The sequence below is a fragment of the Triticum aestivum genome, chromosome 3D, assembly GCF_018294505.1.
Source record: "Triticum aestivum cultivar Chinese Spring chromosome 3D, IWGSC CS RefSeq v2.1, whole genome shotgun sequence".
Classification (NCBI taxonomy): Eukaryota; Viridiplantae; Streptophyta; class Magnoliopsida; order Poales; family Poaceae; genus Triticum; species Triticum aestivum.
The window spans coordinates 607,180,187-607,208,119 of NC_057802.1; positions in this window are offsets into that span (position 1 = coordinate 607,180,187).

Genomic DNA, 27,933 nt, shown 5'->3' on the forward strand with positions numbered 1-27,933 from the left:
AAAGGTTGAACACGTATTTTAAAATGTTGAATAAGCATGCGGACAATGTTGAACGTGTATACAAAAAATGTTGATCACTTATTAAAAAAATATTTTTGACATATACAAGAATGTAATTTAAGAACGAAAACAAACATAAGAAAAACAAAAAATGGAGAAGAAAAAAGAAAACATACAAAAAAACGAAGAATAGCCCTTTCAAAAAACAAAAAGAAGAAAAGAAACAAAATAAACCAAAGGAAAAAAGAAACAAATGCAAAAAGAATGGGAAATTGGAGAAGAAAAAAGAAAAGAAAGAAACCAAGATGAAAAAAAAATGTTTCGACCCGCTTCAATTATGGGGCGCCCCTTTACTTAGCATGAACTGTACGATGGCATGGTGGCTAGGAGCTCTAGCTTTCTTTGCTGTGGCCAGGGTTCGATCCCTCGAGCTCCCCTTCATGGCGCGCCAGCTTCACCTTACACGACTCGCCTAGATCACCGGAAAGAAAAAGGTATGGCAAGAGAACTCCTCGATCGATTTCAATCGCGTGTCTATTTCTCACAATTTTTGTTTCCCAAACACCGAACTAGGGTTTCAAATCTTAAGGACGTTACAATTACATATTAGATTACTGTGTTTTTTCAGGAGATATCCACGTCTATTTGAGAACAGGATTACTGGTATTTTTCTATTTTTATGCCAATACAAATTTGTTTGAGAATTGAGTTATTGTGAATTTCCAAATTTTGGGAGTGCTTATCATTTTTGCGATCATCCTTGTTTGCATTGTTTGTTGTTTTTATGCCTTAATATTCTTTAACTTTATATAATCAACCACTAATTGCTAAGGCTTTGTTTAGGAGTAATTTGTTTGAGACTGCGATTTTTAATCCCATGACAATGAATATTTTAGTTTATGAATCATCAGTTTCTAAAACTCTGTGAAATATAAGAGTGTTTAGATCACTAGGGAGTATGTAGTAATGTATTTGATCACCACTAGAGTCCTTTGTTGTTGTTTTTTCACTTTTTAAATCAGAGTTCCTGATTTTTTTAATACAACAAAAATACCATAGTTTTTTGGATACTATGGCTTATAATACTACAAAATATTGCACTGTTTCTTTGCGGGGAAATACTGCAACTTAACTAGAGGCAAACATCTCAAAGTATACACCAATTCACACCCAAATTTCCCACCGCAAATCCCTAATGCTGCCCTAGCTTCCATTCCCCACTCTCGTTTCTTTTCCTCTACTACTCCAGCAGTCATACTCTGCCGAAGTTGACGGTGAGGCAGCACATTCTCTTGTGCACTGCTTTCTCCTCATCTTCTTCCACTCCTCCCACTCTTCGGATGGACAGAGCTCTAGTGATGCTTCGTCGTAGTGCCTTCAATGGTGGTGGTGGGGGGGGGGGGGTAACTTGATCACGTCATGGTATGATGATGATGAAGAAGCAAGCATGTCCAAACTACATGTAACCTTCGTTTTGTCAATTCTTATCCCATTTCTCATTTTCCCTTTGTCCATTTCTCTCATTTCTTCTCTGTTTGAATGTGTTTTATACTGATAATGTTGCTAGTTAGGAGGATTGTGATGGTGGGGAGCACATCCTCTTGTGCACTGCTTTGTCCTCATCTTCTTCCACTCCTCACTCTCTTCGATGGATAGAGCTCGAGTGATGCCTCGTCGTAGTGGCTTCAACAGCGACGGGGTGACTTATCATGGTGAAGAAGCAAGCATGTCCAAACTACATGCAACCTTCATTGTGTTATTTCTTCTCTCATTTATCCTTTTCTCTCTGTCTATTTCTCTCATTTACCATTTTCGTTGTGTTAGGAGAATTGTGGTGGTGGTGGTTTTACCATGAGAAGGAGTACAAGGAAGTTTGTTAGAATAAGTTATAGTTTTTTTGAGCTTGCAGCTTCGGACCAAATATTCGCGAAGTTGGAGGAGAAGGTGTCAGCGAACAAGAGAACAAGCATATGAAGGATGAGCTAGAGGAGACGATAAGAAAGTTCTAATGGCAATTATTGATGCAATGATGTTGGTATTAATGATGGCATTTGCCTTTTCTTAACTGTTGTAAGGCAATGTAGTGCTGCAACAAACACATCATGTATGTGTGTTTGATTTTGTACCACAATGTCAAAAGGTGCACACTTGTTTTGCTGGAATGTTTCAAATGAAATGCTATGCAATGTGAATGTTAGCTGAAATGAAATTGTATGCAATGTGAACATATGCAAACTGATTGAAAAATTGACAGTACTATCCAAAATGAAATGAAAGTGACATTGATGTACTGAATCTAATGCACTAGATACAATGCAAATGAACTAACAACCACAAAGATTGTTCCACTGGAATATATATTTACGACAAAGATCAGTCCAGTGAAATAGAGAGAGGAATACCACAAAATTCGAATGACAAAGATAGTTTCTTAAAAAGTAGACAAACACAAGATGATAAGTTAATTCAAGTTGCACATCCAAAAAAAACTCTACTTTCAAGTTTCGTTAACAGGGCATCGATAGTTACTCGTTTGGAGTGTTGCTTATTCTTAGAGAATAAGGTTACCCACACGAAATGATCTAAAAGTGCAAATCCGGACCACAACATCTCCTGGGAGACGAACGGCTTGTGAATCTTGCACCCTGTACTGCCCGAGTAGGCGCCATCAGGTATGTGAGTGGGTATAGAATTTCAGGGATTAAGCTATTAAGGGAGATACATGTTCACCAACCACGAGATCCTTTGCTTGTATCAGATCTAACCATAAGGTTTCCCTAACAAACCACATATGATTGTCTATATAAGGAGGACCTAGAAGATGGAGGCATTATGTTTGGCTCAGAGGGTATAAAAGGATCAGAGAGACTCATTGTAATCATTGCCATCATCAGCGAAGAGCAATAGGCAGAACATAGGGCTTTTACCCATACAGGGGTCCGAACCTGGGTAAAACCACCATGTATGTTCATATCTCAGCAAGTTCTCTGTGGGCACCACCCTCTCCCTCCTTCAACCTCAGATATACGACCGGTTTACCATTATTCCTTAACACAGGTGCCTCATGAGTGATTTTATCTTATTTCCATGGGCATCAACAAGGTTGTGCTAAGCATTTCAATTGTGGCGATGATCTGGGTCCACTACTAGGGAAAACGTTATACACAGAAACATATCAGCAGCGCGGTTTAAAAACAGATGCTACTGCTAATTAGCAGTAGCGCTCTTTATAAAACCGCGCTACTAAAATCCGTTTAGCAGTAGCGCGCTAGTTGAGAAGAGCGCTACTACTAAAATTGCTAGGGCGTTAGCTCCAGACTAGGTATAGTAGTAGCACTCTTTCCTTATACGCGCTACTGCTAAAGTACTTAGGAGTAGCGTGTTTCGCCAACACACGCTGCTCCTAAGTATCGTCCCCTCTTTATTCCCATATTGCTAAGCGAACAGGGTGTTTACCATCTTAAATATGTTACTTCTCAAACTATCACAAGCAATTGGTCTTCATTGAACTCTATGTGTAGGATTTGTGGCCGCAAGATGAATCTTCACCTGTACCTAAACAGGTGAGGATTCATGTTTACTATTTAGATTCTACACAAAAAGATCATTCATGACCAATGTATTTTTATGTTTATTTTTACATTGTTAGCCTTAGCAGTAGCGTGTTACAGTAGAATGCACTACTGCTACATAGTTTAGTAGTAGCGCGTTTCCCTAAAGAGCGCTACAGCTAATACCATCCTATCTTCTTCGCCCGGCCGGCCGCCCCTCACTCTTCCCCTCCACTCCCTCCTCCATCCCCTCCCTCACCCCATCGTCCACCGCAGCCGTAGTGCCGCCAACTGCTACCGCCGTCGCCCCCACCCTCCTACATCCCCTCCCTCCTCCATCTCGCCACTGTCGCCCCCTCCCTCCCTAGCTCCCTCCTCCATCTCCTTCCATCCCACCGCTGTCGCCCTCCCACTACTAGGGAAAACCCTAGCAGTAGCGCGGGTTTAATGCCTATCAGTAGTGCGGGGAACCGCGCTACTAGTAAGGGGCTACAGCTAAAGGTTAGCAGTAGCGTGTGTTAACCCACGTTACTGCTATGTCGACTTAGTAGTAGCGCTTTCATCAAAGAGCGCTACTGGTAATTACTAGTAGCGCTTCTCGCAGCCCACGCTACTACTATTATTCCATATTTTACTTTTATTTCATGTTGTATTCATACACCTTTATACAAGTTTTCATACAGCAGCAATTTAGAGATTGTTTTTACATCATAATGAGTTATTACATCACTGGGTGAAAGAACCGTGGATTTCAAGTGGATGGACATCCACTTGAAACTAATCCGCGGTTCTTTCACCCAATAATATAATAAAGATCATCATCATCATATCATTAACAACTTATCATCATAATACATCATTGTCATATAACACCTCCTCATGATCATCGTTTTCATCAATGAGACATCACATAGCAAGTTAGTCACTAGTCATAATCACAACTACTCATCATCATCAACTCTAACACATTGTACCACATAATAAACATATTGTACCTCATAGGACCTACTACATTCTCTTAGGACCTACTATATTCTCTTAGGTAAAATAGCATAAAACAAGATAGCCTCTGACTCTCCATTATGGAGAATGGAGATTATCCTGTCTCCAAGAACCTCATTACGACTGTCCATACATTTTTTTTCATTCTTTGATTAGCATGTGTTCACCGGTTTTAGAAATCCGATATGGACAGGTGAGATTCGTAGGATGACCTGGCAGTATGTTCAAAACATCAAGGCGACCATTCTGATACATCAGATGAGGCACACAATCCATCGGGATTTTCTGTTGAAAAACATAGTAATAACTTCATAGTTAGCAATGTAGTTCAGTTTTAGAAGTATGCAAAAGATGCACGGATGTCGTAATAGTAAAAAATCTTACCATGGTATCTCCATAGAAGTTACCGTGGTTCAACACGTGCACTAGTGGCACGTATTCACCATAATTTGGAGGAGTTTGATAATAGGAATTGTAATTCTCAAGATCAGTACAAAATGCGATCAGATGATTTTTCTCCTTATAAGTTAATTCGGAGCCATCGGTGTAGTGGGTTTTGTCTACCATCTTCCGCACATTGTTTGAAGAATGAAAATAAGCTGTCAATGGAAATAAGGTGTCAACTATTTTGAAATAAACAATATAAATTAGTTAATAACTATGTTTGAGAAACTCACATAGTGGTAGAATCGGAAGCATACCAACAAGGACCCAAATGTCCATATTGTCTTGCTCGATTTCAGGATCACCAAGATCCATGGTTACAATCATATCCTCATAAAAACCATACATCTTGCAAAGTGCTTCCCAATTTTGGCAACCAAAATGGGTTACGCTCTGAGAATTGTACAGATTTACTTCAAAATCCATATCATGATGGGTCCTTAGGTGTATTTTCTTTGTTTGAAAATTTTCATGGTCTTCAAAACCCATCCTCTCCAAGAAATAGCGTCTTGCATGGCATGGGATAAGCTAGTCGAATTGTAAAAGATGAAAATTACATGTTGAAATAGTTGAAGTCGTGCTTAATTACGAAAAAAACACTTATTGTTGTTGCGTACCATTTCAACATCGAATGTCTCCTGGAGCTTAATGCTGAAGCACCGATCTTCGTCCAGGTGAGGCCTGTCGCACAGACCTCGGCCGTCGTTGCACCAGTCGCACTCCCCCGGGAGACTTTCGTCGTCCGAGTACGACATTTCCTATGTTCATAATTCAAAGATTAAACTTGTACAATTAAATATATGTACTACAAAAACTAAATTAGATCATTATTATTCATCATGGGTTGACTATGGTCTATCGAGTCTTTTCTTGAAAACTCTCACCTCACGTGGTGTATATATTCGACCGTCGGTGATGGTAGCTCCTCCTTTCGTTCCCGAGTGCATTACACCAAATTGTCTAGCACACGGGAACGAAGGAGAAACTACCCCCACGACAACAGTCGAGATTCTTCGTCCTCTCATATATGGTGGAGACTCTCCCTCACTGATTCCTCTCTAACATTTGCGACCGTCGATGATGGCCGTTACTCCTCCTTCCCCTAGTGCATAACAAAGGTCTAGCACAAGGAGAAGAAGGAGAAACGACCCCCACGACAATAGTCGGGATTCTTCGTCCTTTAATATATGGTGGAGCCTCAACAGACTTAAAGTCAACCCAAAATATCGTTTAATTATCTTTCTAGAAAATCCAGGCCACTCGATATTTCCTACATATTCTAGCACAAGTCATGCCAAAATTCACGGAAAAATCCGGCATGACCTTTGCTAAAAAAGGACATATCGAGTGCCTGAAATTTGCCGGAACGGAAATTAATCAACACTTCGGCAAAACATAGGCCACTCGGAGGTGTAACCTGCAAACATGACCGGCCACTTGGGCAACCACATATCCTATTTGAGCAACACAAGGTATACATGTTTTTATCTACATCATATCTTATAGGACTCATATTGACATGGAGATTTGGCTGGTCTCACCTCGAGGTCGGAGGGGGTCGGTGACGGGGACGACGGCGGGGATGATGGAGGGGCTCCTAGATTTCTGCAAAAACAAAAACCCTATAAGTTCAACCCTAGCGAATGATGGGTATCGACGACGAGGATGCGGGATAGGCATCGTCGACGTCGATGCGGGAATAATTTCTTAAACTAAAAAAATAACAACAAATGTGACATGTTCAACTAGTTCTATTAATTCAACTAGTTCTTACTAAAAAAACTTACTACAAATAAAAATGAACTAGTTCTTTCTAAAAATAAACTAGTTCAACTAGTTATATTAATTTTCTTACTAAAAATACATTAGTTCTATTAATTCAACTAGTTCTTACTAAAAATAAACTAGTTCAACTAGTTTTATTAATTTACTTACTAATTATTTTAAACACTTACTAAAAACAGTAAAAAATACATTATAAAATAGTTAAAAAACTACAGTAAAAACAGAAAAAAAGAGATGGAGGGAGGAGGGGAAGGGAGGAGGAAGGAGAGAGGAGGAGGGGGAGGAGGCCAGTGGGATCGGAGGAGGGAGGGGCGGGGGAGGAGGGGGAGGGGGCGGCCGGAGGAGGAGGAGGGAGGGGGCGGCCGGAGGAGGAGGAGGGAGGGGCGGTGGGAGGAGGGCGGCCGGAGGAGGAGGAGGGAGGGGCGGTGGGAGGAGGGCGGCCGGAGGAGGAGGGTGGCCGGAGGAGGAGGGAGGAGGAGGGACGGAGGGAGTACCTCGATGGAGGAGCAGCGCGGCGGCGGCGGCGGACGACGGGTTCGGCGCGGGCGAGAGCGAGTGAGAGGGAGAGTGAGTGAGAGGGTCAGGGCGTGGTGAGGATAAAGTAAGTAAATAGTAGCACGTTTCCGAGAGACGCGCTACTGCTATGGAACGTAGTAGTAGAGGTGGTTGCAGATACGTGCTACTCCTAAGTGGGGCTAGCCATCTGCGCCCGGTACAAACATAGCAGCAGCACGTTTTCCTAGAACGCACTACTGCTAAAGTAGTAGCAGTAGCGCGGTTTATTTAAGCACGCTACTACTAAGTAGCAATAGCGCACTGTTTTGTCCGGCGCTACTGCTAAGATGCTGTGTATAAGGTTTTCCCTGGTAGTGTCCCGCCGTCACCGCCACCGAGGTAGCTCCTCCTTCCCGCCTCCTTCCTCCTTCCTTCCCCTCCTCCCTCCCTCCTCCTTCCCGCCTCCTCCCTCCTTCCTACCCCTCCTCCCTCCCTCCTCCTTCCTGCCTCCTCCCTCCTTCCTACCCCTCCTTCCTCTCTCCCTTGTCTCTGTTCTTGTAGAATGTAGACATTGTAGAATGTAGGTTTTTTAATAGAATAATTTTTAGACTATTTTAGGTGTTTTGAATAGAATAGGAAATTTTAGGTCTTTTGATTAGAAATTTTAGTAATGGAAATTTTTAGTTGGTAGAATTTGAAATGGATGGATGGTTATATTGATGGATATATAGATGGATGGATGGATAGATGTTAGGGCTAGAACTACGGTATAGATAGGTAGAATGTAGGTGCTTAATATAACTAGTTTATTTATGGTAAGTGCTTAATATAACTAGTTTATTTATAATAAGTGCTTAATATAACTAGGTTTTTTATAGTAAGTGCTTAATAGAACTAGTTTATTAATTTATAGCAAGTGCTAAATTGTGACAGCCTCGTTTTTGCCCTTTCTTATTTGCTTGAAATTTCATTTGAAAGTTTTTGAAACTTGGAGTTTCTGAATCTTTTCATTTGGACTTAAACACTTGGGCATCCTTGGCTTTCACCCAAGTGTTCACTTCTCTCCCAAACCATCACTTCACTTCTGATCTACCACAAAATAACCTTTGGAATATTTTTCTTAAATGAAAAATATTCATTTTCTCTCAAAAACCCTAAGCCAGATCTGTTTGCTACAAGGCAACCCTAATTTTTATGGCTCAGAAAATTCTAAGATAATTCAAAAATATTCTAGGGACCCTAGGGCACCTCCCTGAGCAAAAATATTTCATCACTTTTTGGAATATTTTTGCTACAGAAAATCTTTTCTGTTCTGGACAGAAATGGTGGTTTCTACAGCAACTACCATTTTACTTGCTCCATTTGACCTGAACTTTCTTGTGCATCTTTACCCTAGTAACTTATTACTAGCCTCCAAAGCACAGCCCCAAACTCCCAGCCATTTGACCACAGTAACATCACAAAGTTACTGACCAGAAACTTACCTGGCTTGTAAAATCTTCTCTACTGCACCTGGATCCAAACCAAACCATGGTGAACTTCAAAACTACCACGAGCAACATGCCAGACATGAATTTTGGACGAAGGCTGGCTTGAGGAGAGAGTTCCGCGGTGACCACGCGTGTCCACGATGCCAAGCATGTGTGTCGACGCGCTCTGGGTGCCGCCGAACGCTCTTTTCGCGCGTGCTTGCTTCCCCCGCCTGCCCAACCATGCCAAACCTCGCCACCATCATCGTCTCGACGTCCTTAACTCCACCCTGGCACTCGCCGACGCCGGAGCTCGCTGCAGCGAGCACGGGCAAGGTCCGGCCAGCCCAACAGTGCGGGCGCACTGTGCTCGTCGTCACCCCCTTGATCCTGTGCTCGTCTCCGCTCACCCACAGTGGCCGCGTGACCTCCGTCGCCTTCTTCCCCTCTCACTGACGCCGCTCGTTGCCGGGCGCCGTGGACAGGTGTCCACCGGCGGAGCCCGAAGCACCCTCGCCGCTCGCCTATAAATAGAGCCACCCCCATCCTCCTCGAGCACCATCTAGCACTCACACACACCCCACGATCGAGTAGGAAGCCGTAGCCCGTCCGGGCAGGCCTCGGGTCGCCGTCCCCGAGCTCGAGCACCCCGGCGATCCCCTCTGGTCGCCGCGGTAGCTCCAGCCCCTCCCAGGCCTGGGCGACCCCTCCAAGGCCTCCGCCTCTCTCCGGTGAGGCCATCTCGCCCGCTTGGAGCCTCTGAAGCGGCCTCTGCTCGCCGTCTTCCTCAACTCCGACGACCTCCTCGTTCTGCCTCCGCTCGCGAGCTAGATTCCGATGCCGTCCGACCACCCTAGCCACGCTACGGGTACGGGCAGGTGCGCCTCGACCTCCTCTTGCCATCCCTCCCTCTCGTTTGGGCCAAGGAGCCCTCGTCGCTGGAGAGAGCTCCGGCGAAGCCACGGCCCTCTCTGTTTCTCTCTCCCTCTTCCCCCACCTGACTAGCGGGGCCCGCTAGTCAGTCACTCAGTACACGCGCGAAGCGGTACGAGTGGTGGCGCCCCTGGGCTTTACGCCTTCGACGTCATCCCCCCAGCTGTTTCTTTTATTCTAATTCATTTATATTCCAGAGAGCTTCAAACAATTTTAACTTTTTAACCATAAGTCCAAATGAGATGATTCTTTTTGCATTGTGTTCTTTGAAAGGAAATCTAACAGCTCACCAAAGATGAGATTTTTCTGAGCTGTTTAGAATTTCTGGTGAATTTCAGAAGTGTTCTTGATATTCTCTTTTTGTGTTTAAAATTATTTTCAGAAGGTGAGGCTTGTCTTGAGGATCACCAGGAGGCTTGTGAACCTCATCTGTACTAAGGCAAGCCACAGCAACATTTTTATGATGCCATTTCAATATTTGTGATTTTCTCACTTAAATGAAATGATTAACCCATGCATTTAAATAATTATTGAATTGTTTGTATTCTCTTAAGTATTGGTCAGTTGTTATGCTTGATTTACAGAATAGTTGAAACTAGTTTAAGTGGGTAAAGCAAGTTAAAATTTATTTGAGGTGATGTTAGAAATAATTTTGTTATGCATGTTAGTAATTATGTAAAGCTTTGTGTTTGCATTCTTAAATTGATAAAAAATTGTTAGAAATATTCGGTTAAATACTAGTTTAATCATATTATTTGTCTTACAGAATGTTTGAACCCAACTTAGTGATAAAGAAATTAAGAGTGGTGATATTGATATCTTTTGTTCAAGCATATGAAAGATTTATTGGAGTTACTTTCTTGCATAGGAAATTAATAGAACTTGTTGCAAAATAGTTTGGTTAAGTTGTGAGTCATTTTGAGCAAGTAGAGTAATATGAGTTGTTGACGTTTATGCTTGGTGTGCATATGGATGACGTCGGTCATTTTTATCAATATGTGATGCATGTGTTGTTTTGCATTTCATGGCATGCTATGACACCGGTCATTTTTAGTTTAAAGATTAATCCTGAATATAATTCAACTTGAATATACCGTTGACTGGGTCATGGTGCCGCTGAATCGAGTTTCTTTCCAGTGCAACCACATTTGCCTTGTGGGAGTCCTTGATTCGGTCCATTGACACGGCCTCTGGTCGGTGCCTCCATCTAGGGAAGATTATGTCGTGCTTGCCCTGGCCCGGTAAGCACACATAATCTTGTGTGCTCGTTGATGAGATTATGGTACCGAGTCCCCGAGTGGGAGTGTTTTGACCACGACGGTGGTCGGGGTGTCTTTGGTAGACACGGGGCTACCCAGGACCAGCCCGTTGGGGATTTGGGTCGTAGTGGCCGGGAGAGTGCTGTGGCAATGGAGGGGTTTTGTCGGAATGCCATTGGTCCACCCGAATGGGAATGCGAGGCCATGGGTTCCGTGGTGTGGGTACAGTGTGCTACCTCTGCAGAGTGTATAATCTATCGATAGCTGAGTCCACGGTCACGGACACCTCGTACTAGGTCCCACCATGAGTCAACGCTTAATAAAAATTGCACACTAAGCTATGAACTTTGCATTGTCAATGGATGACAGAAAGGCCATCAAGGTATTTGGGACCAAATGATGGTCGTGGTTGTGATCGCCGTAAGGATCACGAGTTGTTCTTGAGAAAGACCACTATGGAGGTGTGTTTGTGGTCCAGAGATGATCACAGTTGGTAAGCTGTCCTGAGGGACGTTCGGGCTTGATCACAACATGTTGACATAAAATGTTGCATTATTAATAATTGGTTAAATATCATGATATTGTTTGTCATTATGATTATGCTTGTTGTGAGCTTGCAAGTACATTCAATGTACTGACCTGGCGTGTCATGCCAGATTTCAGGAAAGTCTCGTTGGAAAGGAGCGTTGTTCGAGTCTAGATCGTGTCCACATCAGTGTCCCTGTGATATGGAGCTTCCGCTACGATGTTACTCCGCTGCCACGTAGTTGTTCGAGTCGAGGCCCTTTTATGTTCACTAAATAATGTACATATTGTTCCGCCGCACCGAGTGTGCCGCTTGGCCTCGACCACTGTTGTAATATGAACTCTGTTCCGCTAGCATCAATAAAGCGGTTGTTTTCTGTACCAATATGTTGTGTGTTGCCAGAAGACATGATCTCTGGGCTGGCAATGCAGGGTAAACCGGTCGCTCTGAGCCGGGGTGCCACAACGGTTGGTACCAGAGCCGCGCTGACTGTAGGCCACGCTAGACTACGACGTGTTAACTGGACGCTAGACACAAGTAAATGTGAGTGTCGGTAGCAGTTATAGCTGGTTGTTGCATTGTAGTCATTTGATTATTATTTTTATGCTAACCTGTTAATGGTTGTGAGTGTAGATGGCTCCGGTGCCGTATCCGTGCCAGTTGCAGTTGATGCCGTACACGTCACCGCACCTTCTCCGCAACGTGTGGCGTCGGCTGTACCCTCACGGAGACGAACCAGTCTACCGTGTGTACCGGGAGCGTCTAGCAGACTCAGTGTATGAGTATCACGCAGTGGTTACTCTGCGCACCAGTTCCGATTCCGGCTCTTACACTCGCACTTCTCGGAGCGGTTACGCCTCCACCGCTTCTCAGGCTGTCCAGTTTGCCGCATTTGAGATCCTTGTCGAGCTTCGTTATACCGAGGTTCAAATGCAGCATCACCCAGGATTCTACTACTACCCATCTCTGCACGACAACGGTCGTGTCCGTTTTCCTCTCGTTAACCCGGAGTCTGATAGTGTTGCTAGCCATCTTGCTCGCTATATCACTGCTAGCTATCTGATGATCCACGAGCTGGCTCGAGAGCTGACTCGTGCCCGTACTGCTTTAGCCGCTACCTTGATCACTACTAGATCCACCATTACTCCATCCTCACTGGGATTTACCCCTTATGTCCCAGTTAGCTCTAGCTCCCCTATTTCGCCGGTTACTCCCTCGAGTAGCACAGGCGTTCCGGCCGTGAACCCTCTCAGTACTCCTGCCGAGTGGGTCTCACCTCTTGCTACCCCTGCAGTCCCGATGCTTCATCCTACCCCTGCCCCTGAGGGAGAGCCCTCGAGGCAACGTCGTCGTATTACCTTTAACCCGGAGGCTTCCGTTAACCACGTCAGTTCGGGATCTGAGACCGCTTCAGGGGAGGACACCGCAGCACCAGCAGAGCAGTAGTGTCTTTGAGTATTCGCAGTCGTCTAGATGGTGTACGGATGTAGTTGTACGAGTCATGATGCTTCATGTATGAGAGTAGTGGAACCAGTCAGGATGTTAAATTTTCATGTATGAGTCTATGTATAATTATGATGGGACTTTAATCGTCGTATTCTCTTTGCTCTTTTGTTTTTTCAAGAATTGTTGCTGGCTTTTCCCCAATTTTATTCTTGGATGTCCCTCATCTCGATTTCATTGCCTTGGGAAAAATACTCAATAAGATGACGCGGGGAGGCGGCAGTAGCAACGTTCGTGAAGGAACTCCTGTTCGTCGTTCCGCACGACAGGCAGGATATTCTCCCGAGCCGTACGTTCAGCCACCACCTCCTCCGCCTGATCCTCCCTCCACCGAGCAAGTTCTGCGTATGTTTGAAGAAAAAAGGAACAATGATCTGATTGAAATATTGAGAAGTGTGCAAGCTATAGTTGGACAAAATGGAAATCAGAATGGTCATCACTCAAAGCTGTCAGATTTTCAGAGGACCAATCCACCCAATTTCAGTCAGGTTGTTGACCCATTGGATGCAGACGATTGGTTGCGCACCATGGAGAAAAAGCTTGAGATCGCCCGTACTGAAGGAAATGATAAAGTCCCATTTGCAACCCATTACCTTGAAGGCGCAACTGCCATATGGTGGGAAAATACAAAAGCCATGTGGCCGATTGATGAGGAAGTCACCTGGGAAAAATTCAAGGATAAGTTCCGCAAATATCACATCCCTACTGGAGTTATGAAGGCCAAGCAGCGTGAATTTCTCGCGCTTGTCCAAGGAAATCAATCTGTGGCTGAGTATCTGCAAAAATTCAATCATCTGGCCCGTTACTCTCTGTATGACGTAGCCACCGAAGAAAGGAAGATGGACAGATTTCTTGGAGGTTTAAATCCGCAACTTCGGTGTGCTCTCAGTATGTTTGATTTCACGGATTTCCAAACTCTGGTAGACAAGGCATTCATTGCTGAACGGGAACACAAGCTTATATCAGATAATAGGCCTGTTAACGACAACAAGCGCAAGTTTGAGCCAAAGAAGGATGGGCAACCTATGCAAAAGGCTCGTACCTGGCAGCAGACTCAGGTGGAATACCGGCCAAATTGGCAGCAGAATGTTAACAAGACCACCACTCAAGTCAAGAATGTTGTGGCCAATCCAATGCATGAGGAGCGGCAGCGCAATAATTCTTGTTTCACTTGCGGGCAGCCCGGACATTATGCCAAACAGTGCCCCAAGAACCACAGAGTGAATGCGCTGAGCAGGCCACAAGTCAACTTTATGGAGTCAGGGCCAACCCAGCAAAACTTCACTGGGCACGTGAATCATATCTCCGCCGATGAATCCCAAGAGAAGCCAGAAGTCGTCATTGGTATGTTTTCTGTTAATGACATACCTGCAGTAATTTTATTTGACTCTGGGGCTTCCCATTCTTTTATTTCTCGGAGTTTTGCCGCCCAAAACAATTTTCCTTGCACAATTTTGGGCAAAAATATGCTGGTACAAACCCCGGGATCTATAATCAAGAGCAATCTAGTCTGCCGCGATCTGGAGATCAATATCAACGGGGTCCACTTTCCAACATCTCTGATAATCATTGAGTCTGAACAGTTGGATATTATATTGGGAATGAATTGGCTGACCAAATATCAAGTTTGTATAAACTGCGCAACCCGAGAAGTCAATTTAACCAGTCTGAATGGGCAGCTCACCAAATTCTATGCTCGCAAGCATATACCCAAGCCAGAACTAGTGTGCACTGCTGTGGTCAAATTGGAATTTATTCCTGTGGTCAGTGAGTACCCTGATGTGTTTCCAGAAGAACTGCCAGGCATGCCACCAGATCGGGAACTGGAATTTGCCATAGATCTTGTGCCCGGAACCGCACCATTATACAAGAAGTATTACCGGATGCCCTCATCAGAATTAGTGGAACTAAAGAAACAGCTTGACGAATTACTCCGGAAAGGTTATATTCGTCCCAGCTCTTCACCGTGGGGGTCACCTGCAATCTTCGTGAGTAAAAAGGATGGCAGTCTCCGTATGTGCATAGATTATCGCCAGCTGAATGAGGTCACCATCAAAAATAAATACCCACTGCCAAGGATTGATGATCTGTTCGATCAGCTCAATGGGGCTAAAGTATTCTCAAAAATCGATTTACGGACCGGGTATCATCAGCTCAAGATTAAAAGGGAAGATATTCCTAAGACCGCATTCACTACACGATACGGTCTTTACGAATATACTGTGATGTCCTTTGGTCTCACCAATGCCCCTGCCTTCTTCATGCATATGATGAACAAGGTGTTCATGGACTTCCTCGACAAATTTGTGGTAGTCTTTATCGACGACATCCTCATTTACTCCAAGAGTGAAGAAGAGCATAAGGATCACCTCCGGGCAGTGCTACAACGGCTCCGCAACCATCAGCTATACGCCAAGTTCAGTAAGTGCGAATTTTGGCTCAAGCAAGTTGGGTTTCTCGGGCATGTACTATCCGCCGAAGGCATAGCCGTGGACCCGAGCAAAGTAAAGGATGTGCTCGATTGGGTACCGCCCACGACTGTAACACAGATCCGGAGTTTCCTTGGATTAGCTGGATACTATCGTCGTTTCATTGAAGGGTTTTCCAAAATTGCTAAACCTATGACGGAACTGCTCAAAAAGGATACAAAGTTTGAGTGGACCAAGGACTGTGAGAAGAGTTTTTATGAGCTAAAGACGCGTCTGACAACCGCACCCGTATTGACTCTTCCAGACATTTATCGCAGCTTCGACGTGTATTGCGATGCCTCCAGACAAGGTATTGGTTGTGTATTGATGCAAGACGGCAAGGTAGTAGCCTATGCATCACGACAACTACGACCACATGAGGGAAATTATCCTACTCATGATTTGGAATTGGCTGCAGTGGTTCATGCATTAAAGATTTGGAGACACTATCTCATTGGAAAAAGGTGCCAAATTTTTACCGACCACAAAAGCCTCAAGTACATCTTCACTCAGCCAGATTTAAATCTCCGTCAGCGAAGATGGTTAGAGTTGGTCAAGGATTATGACCTTGGAATAAATTACCATCCAGGCAAGGCCAACGTCGTTGCCGATGCGCTCAGTCGAAAGCCCGTCAGCTTAAATGTCATGTTAAAATCATTGCCTACCGAACTTCAGGAGGAGATCGCTCAGCTCAGCTTGGTCATCGTGGATGCTGGCCTCACTAATATTTTGGGAGTTACCCCCACACTTGAGATGGAAATCCGCAAGGCCCAGCCAGATGACGCCAAGCTACAAAAACATGCAAGGCAGCCCCCAGATTTCTTCAAGGACAACTTCGGTACCCTCCGATTCCGTGGACGAATTTGTGTACCAAATCAACCAGACTTGAAGAGGAAAATCTTGTCAGAAGCACACGAATCCTCGTATTCCATTCATCCGGGAAGTACGAAAATGTATGAAGACCTCAAACAAATATTTTGGTGGAATGGGATGAAGAAAGACATTGCCTTTTTTTAGCCTGTTGCGACATATGCAACAAGGTGAAAGCAGAGCATCAGAAGCCAGCCGGACTTCTCCAACCACTGCCAGTTTCACAATGGAAATGGGATGATGTTTGCATGGACTTCATCACCGGATTGCCTAGGACACAGCGAGGCAAAGACGCAATCTGGGTTATAGTGGACACCCTAACCAAGGTTGCTCATTTCATCCCGGTCAGCACCAGATACAGAGAAAATGAACTAGCGCAATTGTATGTATCCAGAATCGTCAATCTGCATGGGGTACCCCGGACTATCACTTCCGACCGAGGTTCTTTGTTTACCTCCGCTTTCTGGTCCCGCCTCCATCAAGCCTTGGGGACAGCACTAAAATATAGTACTGCTTATCACCCCCAGACGGACGGTCAGACAGAGCGAGTAAATCAAATACTCGAAGATATGTTGCGAGCCTGTGTGCTAGCCAACGGGGCGAACTGGGAAGATTGCTTGCCATACGCCGAGTTCTCGTATAACAACAGTTTCCAGACCAGTCTAAAGATGTCACCCTATGAAGCTCTATATGGTCGTAAGTGCCGCACTCCTCTAAATTGGTCTCAAGCTGGAGATAGCCATATCTTCGGAACCGATCTCATGATGGAAGCCGAGAAACAAGTCAGAGAAATCAGAGACCGACTGCAATTGGCCAAATCCCGTCAGAACAGTTATTATGATGCAAAGCACCGGCAGGTCAGTTTTGAACCCGGAGAACATGTGTACCTCCGAGTCACTCCTGTGAAAGGAGTTAAGCGATTTCAGACTCGTGGAAAGCTGGCACCCAGATTCATTGGTCCATTCCCAATTATGTCTCGAGTGGGTACGGTTGCATACCAACTGGAACTACCCCCGGAGTTGTCAGAAATACACAATGTGTTCCATGTTTCACAATTGAGACGGTGCATGTCCCCGCCTGAGAAAAGGACTGCAATGGCTGAAATAGAATTGGCAAAGTATTTAACTTATGAAGAAAGACCGTCCAAAATTTTGGATCAAGTGGAAAGGGTCACTCGCAGCAAAGTCAGAAATTTTTTCAAAGTTCAGTGGGAGCATCACACCGAGTCAGAAGCAACTTGGGAGCAGGAAGAGTTCCTTAAGAGTCAGTATCCAGAGTGGTTTTCCCAAGCAACCGAATCTCGAGGACGAGATTCATTCTAAGTGGGGGAGGTTTGTGACAGCCTGGTTTTTGCCCTTTCTTATTTGCTTGAAATTTCATTTGAAAGTTTTGAAACTTGGAGTTTCTGAATCTTTTCATTTGGACTTAAACACTTGGGCATCCTTGGTTTCACCCAAGTGTTCACTTCTCTCCCAAACCATCACTTCACTTCTGATCCACCACAAAATAACCTTTGGAATATTTTTCTTAAATGAAAAATATTCATTTTCTCTCTAAAACCCTAAGCCAGATCTGTTTGCTTCAAGGCAACCCTAATTTTTATGGCTCAGAAAATTCTAAGATAATTCACAAATATTCTAGGGACCCTAGGACACCTCCCTGAGCAAAAATATTTCATCACTTTTTGGAAAAAAAATTGCTACAGAAAATCTTTTCTATTCTGGACAGAAATGGTGGTTTCTACAGCAACTACCATTTTACTTGCTCCATTTGACCTGAACTTTCTTGTACATCTTTACCTTAGTAACTTATTACTAGCCTCCAAAGCACAGCCCGAAACTCCCAGCCATTTGACCACAGTAACATCACAAAGTTACTGACCAGAAACTTACCTGGCTTGTAAAATCTTATCTACTGCACCTGGATCCAAACCAAACTGTGGTGAACTTCAAAACTACCATGAGAAACATGCCAGACATGAATTTTGGACGAAGGCTGTCTTGAGGAGAGAGTTCGCGCGGTGACCACGCGTGTCCATGATGCCAGGCATGCGTGTCGACGCGCTCTGGGTGCCGCCGAACGCTCTGTTCGCGCGTGCCTGCTTCCCCCGCCTGCCCAACCATGCCAAACCTCGCCACCATCATCGTCTCGACGTCCTTAACTCCACCCTGGCACTCGCGACACCGGAGCTCGCCGCAGCGAGCACGGGCAAGGTCCGGCCAGCCCAACAGTGCGGGCGCACTGTGCTCGTCGTCACCCCCCTTGATCCTGTGCTCGTCTCCGCTCGCCCACAGTGGTCGCGTGACCTCTGTCGCCTTCTCCCCCTCTCACTGACGCCGCTCGTCGCCGGGCGCCGTGGACAGGTGTCCACCGGCGGAGCCTGAAGCACCCTGCCGCTCGCCTATAAACAGAGCCACCCCCAGCCTCCTCGAGCACCATCCAGCACTCACACACACCCCACGATCGAGTAGGAAGCCGTAGCCCGTCCGGGCAGGCCTCGGGCCGCCGTCCCCGAGCTCGAGCACGCCGGCGATCCCCTCTGGTCGCCGCGGTAGCTCCAGCCCCTCCCAGGCCTGGGCGACCCCTCCAAGGCCTCCGCCTCTCTCCGGTGAGGCCATCTCGCCCGCTTGGAGCCTCTGGAGCGGCCTCTGCTCGCCGTCTTCCTCAACTCCGACGACCTCCTCGTTCTGCCTCCGCTCGCGAGCTAGATTTCGACGCCGTCCGACCACCCTTAGCCACGCTACGGGTACGGGCAGGTGCGCCTCGACCTCCTCTTGCCATCCCTCCCTCTTGTTTGGGCCAAGGAGCCCTCGTCGCCGGCGAGAGCTCCGGCGAAGCCACGGCCCTCTCTGTTTCTCTCTCCCTCTTCCCCCACCTGACTAGCGGGGTCCACTAGTCAGTCACTCAGTACACGCGCGAAGCGGTACGAGTGGTGGCCCCCCTGGGCTTTACGCCTTCGACGTCATCCCCCCAGCTGTTTCTTTTATTCTAATTCATTTATATTGCAGAGAGCATCAAACAATTTTAACTTTTTAACCATACGTCCAAATGAGATGATTCTTTTTGCATTGTGTTCTTTGAAAGGAAATCTAACAGCTCACCAAAGATGAGATTTTTCTGAGCTGTTTAGAATTTCTGGTGAATTTCAGAAGTGTTCTTGATATTCTCTTTTTGTGTTTAAAATTATTTTCAGAAGGTGAGGCTTGTCTTGAGGATCACCAGGAGGCTTGTGAACCTCATCTGTACTAAGGCAAGCCACAACAACATTTTTATGATGCCATTTCAATATTTGTGATTTTCTCACTTAAATGAAATGATTAACCCATGCATTTAAATAATTATTGAATTATTTGTATTCTGTTAAGTATTGGTCAGTTGTTATGCTTGATTTACAGAATAGTTGAAACTAGTTTAAGTGGGTAAAGCAAGTTAAAATTTATTTGAGGTGATGTTAGAAATAATTTTGTTATGCATGTTAGTAATTATGTAAAGCTTTGTGTTTGCATTCTTAAATTGATAAAAATTTGTTAGAAATATTCTGTTAAATACTTGTTTAATCATATTATTTGTCTTACAGAATGTTTGAACCCAACTTAGTGATAAAGAAATTAAGAGTTGTTGATATGATATCTTTTGTCAAGCATATGAAAGATTTATCGGAGTTACTTTCTTGCGTAGGAAATTAATAGAACTTGTTGCAAAATATTTTGGTTAAGTTGTGAGTCATTTTGAGCAAGTAGAGTAATATGAGTTGTTGACGTTTATGCTTGGTGTGCATATGGATGACGTCGGTCATTTTTATCAATATGTGATGCATGTGTTGTTTTGCATTTCATGGCATGCTATGACACCGGTCATTTTTAGTTTAAAGATTAATCCTGAATATAATTCAACTTGAATATACCGTTGACTGGGTCATGGTGCCGCTGAATCGAGTTTCTTTCCAGTGCAACCACATTTGCCTTGTGGGAGGCCTTGATTCGGTCCATTGACACGGCCTCTGGTCGGTGCCTCCATCTAGGGAAGATTATGTCGTGCTTGCCCTGGCCCGGTAAGCACACATAATCTTGTGTGCTCGTTGATGAGATTATGGTACCGAGTCCCCGAGTGGGAGTGTTTGACCACGACGGTGGTCGGGGTGTCTTTGGTAGACACGGGGCCACCCAGGACCAGCCCGTTGGGGATTTGGGTCGGAGTGGCCGGGAGAGTGCTGTGGCAATGGAGGGGTTTTGTCGGAATGCCGTTGGTCCACCCGAATGGGAATGCGAGGCCATGGGTTCCGTGGTGTGGGTACAGTGTGCTACCTCTGCAGAGTGTATAATCTATCGATAGCCGAGTCCACGGTCACGGACACCTCGTACTAGGTCCCACCATGAGTCAACGTTTAATAAAAATTGCACACTAAGCTATGAACTTTGCATTGTCAATGGATGGCAGAAAGGCCATCGAGGCATTTGGGACCAAATGATGGTCGTGGTTGTGATCGCCGTAAGGATCACGAGTTGTTCTTGAGAAAGACCACTATGGTGGTGTGTTTGTGGTCCAGAGATGATCACAGTTGGTAAGCTGTCCTGAGGGACGTTCGGGCTTGATCACAGCATGTTGACATAAAATGTTGCATTATTAATAATTGGTTAAATATCATGATATTGTTTGTCATTATGATTATGCTTGTTGTGAGCTTGCAAGTACTTTCAATGTACTGACCTAGCGTGTCATGCCAGATTTCAGGAAAGTCTCGTTGGAAAGGAGCGCTGTTCGAGTCTAGATCATGTCCACATCAGTGTCCCTGTGATATGGAGCTTCCGCTACGACGTTATTCCGCTGCCACGTAGTTGTTCGAGTCGAGGCCCTTTTATGTTCACTAAATAATGTACATATTGTTCCGCCGCACCGAGTGTGCCGCTTGGCCTCGACCACTGTTGTAATATGAACTCTGTTCCGCTAGCATCAATAAAGCAGTTGTTTTCTGTACCAATATGTTGTGTGTTGCCAGAAGACATGATCTCTGGGCTGGCAATGCAGGGTAAACCGGTCGCTCTGAGCCGGGGTGCCACATAAATAGAACTATTTTATTTATATTAAGTGCTTAATAGAATTAGTTTATTTATAATAAGTGCTTAATAGAATTAGTTTATTTATAATATGTGCTTAATAGAATTAGTTTATTTATAGTAAGTGGTTAATATATTTTGTTTTTGCAGAAATCAAGTTTGCCCCTGCCTCATCCCCGTAGTCCTCCCCATCGCCAACCCCTTAAGACCTCTAGGTGAGAATAGCCAAATGATAATGTGTTGTAAATGTCGATGATGAAAATGCTAGTGCTATATAGTTGCCATGTCATTGATGTCGATGATGATGCATTCTGAATATAGAGTATGCCTTGGTGTTCTTGTTTTCAATGTGCCTCCGAGTGGCCTATGTTTTGCCGGAATGTTGATTCGTTTCCATCCCGGCAAATTTCAGGCGCTCGATATGCCCTATTTTAGCAAAGGTCATGCCGGATTTTTCCGTGAATTTAAGCATGACTTGTTCTAGAATATGTAGGAAATATCGAGTGCCCCGAATTTTAAATTAATGTTTCAACTATGAACATAGGAAATGTCTGAAGACGAAAAGGATTTCGGTATGTGCAAATACTACGAAGACGAGCGCGGCCTGTGCGACAAACATTTCCTAGTTGATGATAGGCGCTTCAGCATCAAGCTGGATGAGGCCTTCGAAGTGGATACAGTAAGTAACAAGGACACGTCTTTTTTCATAATTAAGCATGACTTCTGCTTCTTTTGCTTCAACTTATAATTTTAATTTTTTACTATTCTACTCGCGTATCCCCTGCCATGCAAGAGTTTTTGTCTTGGATAAGATTGGTTTCAGTCCTATGAAAACTATGGAGGTAAAGAGAGTTCACTTGAGGACCGAGCATGGTTATACTTTCGACGCAAAATTATACAATGCAGACACCTACACCTATTTTGAATACAATAATTGGAGAGCACTATGCAAGGCTTAATTATGCATTTGAGCCTGATATGCTTATCACCTTTGATATTCGTCCAGAAGATGATATTGAAGGCAATATCGACATCTGGGTCGATGTGCAGACGCCTCCAATTCTACCATTATGTGAGTTTCTCAACCATATTTATGTCTTCGATATTGTTTATTCAAAAATAGTTGACAACTAATTTCTATTGACAGCTTGTTTCCATTCAAGCAAACATGTCCGACGCTTGGTAGACATAACCTACCACTGTCCCGAGGCTGAACTAAACTGCGAGGAGATAAGTCATTATGTTTCATGGCTTGAGGATCTTGATGCTGTCAAGAGAAATTAGTTTTTTGGACTTGAAAATCTTAGTACTCAAAACGTGCGACTAATAGTGTTCGTATTGAACTACGCTCACATCTATTTAGGAAAGATGGTAAGATTTTACTATTTGTCCTCAGTGCATCTTTTGCATACATTATTTTTTAAGCTAAACTTCATTGCTAAGTATGTTACTATGATGTTCTTCAACAGGGGCTCCCGATGAATGTTGTGCCTCATTGGATCGAGCCTAAAGGTCACATGGCAATACGACCAAGACATCCTACATTGCACATGAGTGCATTCAGGATTTCTTGAAGCGAGCAAGTCTTAATAGTCAAAGACTGGAGCAGAATTGTCAATGATTGCAGAGAAGTACTAGGGGCAGCAATCAGAAGATGTAACATCCCAATTTTCAATTTGGATGTTATACATAGGTCATCATATGCATGTCATATTTTTATTTGCATTTGGTTGTGATCCTAGAAATCTTAAGCAACTCAAGGACCAAAGGAGAGAGTTGGAGATTTCATTTATTTTAATATTTGAATTTTTCTCAAATTTGAAAAGAGGATCAATTTGATTTTAATAATTTTCTCTCCAGTTATTTCCAATATTAAAAATAAAAGAGAGAAGATAATATGACTTCTTCAAAACAGAGGAATATTGGAGAAGAAATTTTAAAATCAAATTTATATTTTATTTGCTATTTTATTTGAATTAGAAAAATATGCATTTTTGAAAATTGCATTCTTAGGCCAGAAAAATGTTCACTTTGTTCTAAATAGTAGATTTAGACGGTGAAAATTGTTTCTGGTATTTTTAGAATTTTTTTATATTTTATTAGGATTTTTCTTCTGGCGAAAATTTATTTAAAAAAACTTCCCGCCCGACTGGGCCTAAGGCCCAGCCGAGCAGGCCGGCCCGCAGCACCGCGCCACCTCATCCTTCGACTCGGGACAGAGTGCCGAGCTTCGCCGCCGTCGCCACCATGTCCGGCTCAGACACGAGCCGCCGCCGCCCTCCTCCCCAAGGTAGACCCCCCTCGGGCCTTTATAAGGAGCCCCGCCGCCGCCTCCTCTCCTCCCTACCAAGCCGCCGCACCACCACCGCCGAGCCGCGCCGCCGCCGCCTTTGCGCCGCCGCCATTGCCGCCCGCTGCGGAAGCCCCGCCCCGCCTCGTCGCCGGAGTCGCCGCTGCCGTTTTGGACTGGTATAAAAACCGCCCCGTTTCTTCTGTTCTTTTCGGTTTTTTTTGTTCTTCGGTTTAGATCAGTTTAATTTTTAGGGTTAGGGTTTTCTTGGTTTATTTCGATCGATTCTATTTGGCGAACGCTCTCTGTTTAGTTCGTTTTAACGAACACGTTCGTTCGATTAGTTCTGTTAGCGAACGTTCGTTCGTTAGGTTTTCCTTTTTATTTTATTTTCAGCCAGGGACCTATCCGTGAATATTTTTCTCATAGATTAGTCCCTGATCTTTAAACCCTCGCAACTTTTTGCTCGTTCGTCCAAATCCAGGGAAACCAATGCCAAAATCTTCGTCTTGTCCCCCTCTTTCCAGTTAATCAACTTGAACATGGTTTTGACAATTTAAAATTTTGTTTCAAGTAGATTTGAATTCGAACTTTTTTTATCGTAGTTTGAGTTTAGTAGCTCCGTTTCGGTTGATTCTTTTTGCAAATTGAAGCTATTCAGTCGAATTTTCAATTTGGATCTTTTATTTTGGGTGTTACCCGTGCATCTTATGTTTGAGTGCTTATGTACGTTATTGTTTGTTTACGATAGAGTTTCCGGAGTGCGAAGCGTGCTACTATGAGTCACTAGGGTTTTCGGATCGTCAGCAAGGCAAGTAACACTTTGATCATACCCTTCCTTACCCAGTTTTTATGCATTAGTTTTCAATCCTCAAACACTGCATGGTTAGGACTTGAATACTTGTGGGATTTGGGAAGTAGTTGATGAGGTGGAACCTATTGTCTTTAATTCAAACACTGGGAGTTACTTCTACGTTATGCTTACTATACTATGCTATGCTATGCTCGTAGACGTGGTTGGGTTTGAGTGATCGATGACAGAAGTGAGAGTTTTAATTAATGGTTAAACATAAGGTGGCTACTTTAATACACATATGGGTGGATTGGTGGAGGCACCCTGGAGCACCCAGTGGTTGTCTAGGCACCTAGAGCAATCCAGCGTTGTCCTAGGATATCTCGGAGTACCCGTGTGAGCATCCTACGGTTTGCCACCCACGTTCAAAGGGATCATAAGATTATTCATGTTGGAAACTTTCGTGTGCAGCCACAAGCCATTATTGGCTCTGGCATAGTTGAGTATGTTGTGTGACCTCTTTCAGTGGTAGACTAGCAGATGTAGGGGATGTAGGTGGTACTGTCTACCCAGAGTAAAGAGTTAATGCTTCTAAAAGACTGTGTCTCGGTCATCCGTTTCTCAAACATCATGTAGTGCGAGAAATCCAACGGAGGAGATCGAGTCTTGTGGGGAAAAGTGCGCAAACCTCTACAGAGTGTATAAACTAATCATGGTTAGTCGTGTCCCCGGTTATGGACATCTTGAGTATCTGGTACTTGAATTATTGATTTTATCTCGTCACTCTACTTAACTAATTTGTTGGGTTGATGATTATTAATTTGGGATTCAGTTGGAGGAACCTTCTCAATGTTTTCAACAAGTATTGTAGTTAAATAAACTATATTCCTTTGTTGTAGGGAAAAACTAGCTTTCTGCAGAAATTAATCATAGAGCCTCCACCAGCCAAATATGCATATAGTTATAGCTATTACATGTTCATTGCTCTACAGTGTTATTTGCCAGCATATTCCATGTGCTAACCTACACAGGCTGCAACGTATTATGTTGCAGAGTTTTCAGACGAAGAGTAAGGTGTGCTAGGTCGTTGTCGTGCACTCAGCTATGTCGTTGGAGTTGATGGACTCATTTACCTTCGAAGTTTCCGATGTTATCTTATTTAGATGGCCTTTAGCCATATTATTGTATTAAGTTCTCTTTTGAGACATTCGATGTAATAAGTGTGTGATTGAAATCTGTTATAAATCCTCGAGTACTATGTGTGTCAGCATTACCGATCCAGGGATGACACTTATACACAGGGATTTGACCGTTTGAGGTCGGATCTCTACAAGATGGTATCAGAGCACACGCTGACTGTAGGACGCGACCACTAAGATAAGCCATAGGACACTCTTCTCTACTTATTTCTGACTCTTCTCCACTCTCCACTCTATAGATGGCGGACCCAAGGAACAAGTTTGCTCAACCGGATGAGACACCCCTTTTGGACGACACCTGAAGGAAGCCACTAAGTACCTGAGCATCGGAATACCAAGCTTCACGGGGACCTACACCGCCACTCTACCGGAAGAAGAGCGCTGGACAATTCGAGTACATGTTCCAGGAAGGACATTCACACCAGTTACGGAGCCCATAGAGTTTTCCTTTGATGCACCAACCTAGAGTCTAGGAAGGAGCATGGCAGCTCACATCGCCATGGGACGTATCGGCGAAGTTTACCACAAGGATCTTAAGGACACCATCTACCAGATATGTGGACGCCGAGATGAGCATTGGGAGATGATTTGCACCAGGAGGGACAAGTCAATTGCAGCCTACATCCAGGAGTTAAACCAACACATTCGACGTCAAGAGAACCAGATGTGCACCAGCATGATGGACATGAAGAAGGTGATGACCAGGAACATGGAGCTAGAAGAGGAACTCAAGTCTACACGCGATGGATATGAAGAGGAGATTGCAGTACTACTGGAGAAGAATGAAGACCTGAAGAAGAAGCTAGGAATATTCATGGGAGACCCCACGCCAGGAGAGGACAACCATCCCGAAGACTACATCATCATCGACGACACCGACTCCGACACCGACAGTGATGATGATTATGAAGACGAAGCTGGAGCATATATCATGGAGTCTTCTTCCGATCAAAATTTCGAGTCGACCACCAAATTATCAGTAGAATTTCCCCCATGTATATAGTAATAGTCCGAGTATTTTGTAACGGTACCTAGATCGATTGTATGCCCTTGTTTAAATTGAGTGATGTGATATGAATGTGTTTGCCTCATGTGCATATGGGTAGTGATTTTCTCCTTAGACCTCACTCTATTCTAATCTCTCCCCTCTAAACCCATCAGATGCCTCCGAGACGTGACCCCGGATTTGTCTTCCCACCGGAGCTCACTTAGTTGATCCAACAGCAGAATGCCTTGATGCAGCTACTAGTCCAGAACCAAGGCAACAACAACAACACCAACAACAACAACCCACCGCCACCACCCCCAGTTGACAACTTAGAACGTTTTCTGAGGTTGAATCCGTCGGTGTTTTCTAGTAGCACCGAGCCGATTGTTGCTAATGACTGGCTCCGTAGGATTAGAAGGGAGCTGACCACCGCAGGTTGCACAGATGCTGAGAGGGCGCGCTTTGCCGCACATCAATTGGATGGACCCGCAGCCTCATGGTGGGAGAATTACACAGCCACTTTTCCCATAGCCAATATCACATGGGATCAGTTTCAGCAAGCTCTCCGCACAGCCCATGTCTCAACTGGAGCAATGAGTATGAAGAAGCATGAGTTTCACAACTTACGCCAGGGAAATCGTACTGTGGGGCAGTACGTGGATGAGTTCAGCAAGTTAGCCCGTTATGTCCCAGATGATGTGGCCACAGATGCCGCAAAGCAGGAGAAGTTTATGGAAGGGCTGGATGATGAGCTGAGCATGCAGTTGATGATGGCAACATTCACTAACTACCAGGAGTTGGTAGACAGGGCCCTCATGATTGAAGGCAAGCATCAGCAGATAGAGAGCCGCAAAAGGAAGTATGGACAAGGGAAGTATAATTCTGGAGCTCAGCATAAGCCTCGTTTTACCCCGAACTCGGGAGGACATACCCATCATAACCATGGAGGCCACACTCATAATGGAGGGAGTTCGCATAACCATAGTGGCCCCAAGAATGGGAATGGGAATGGAGGAAACAACGGACAGAACCGTTCCAACCCAGCAACACCCTCCAGGAAGGATCTAAGTCACATTACTTGTTTCAAGTGCAGAAAGACTGGACACTATGTGCCACTGAATGTCTTGAAGCAAAGAATGGAAATGGCAATGGAAGCTCAGGGAAGAAGCCAAACCCTTTCACGAGAGGTCAGGTGAACCACATCAACGTGGAGGAGGTTGAAGAACAGCCTGACGTAGTGATCGGTAAGTTTTTAATTAAGTCGTTTACCGCTCTCGTTCTTTTTGACACTGGTGCATCACATT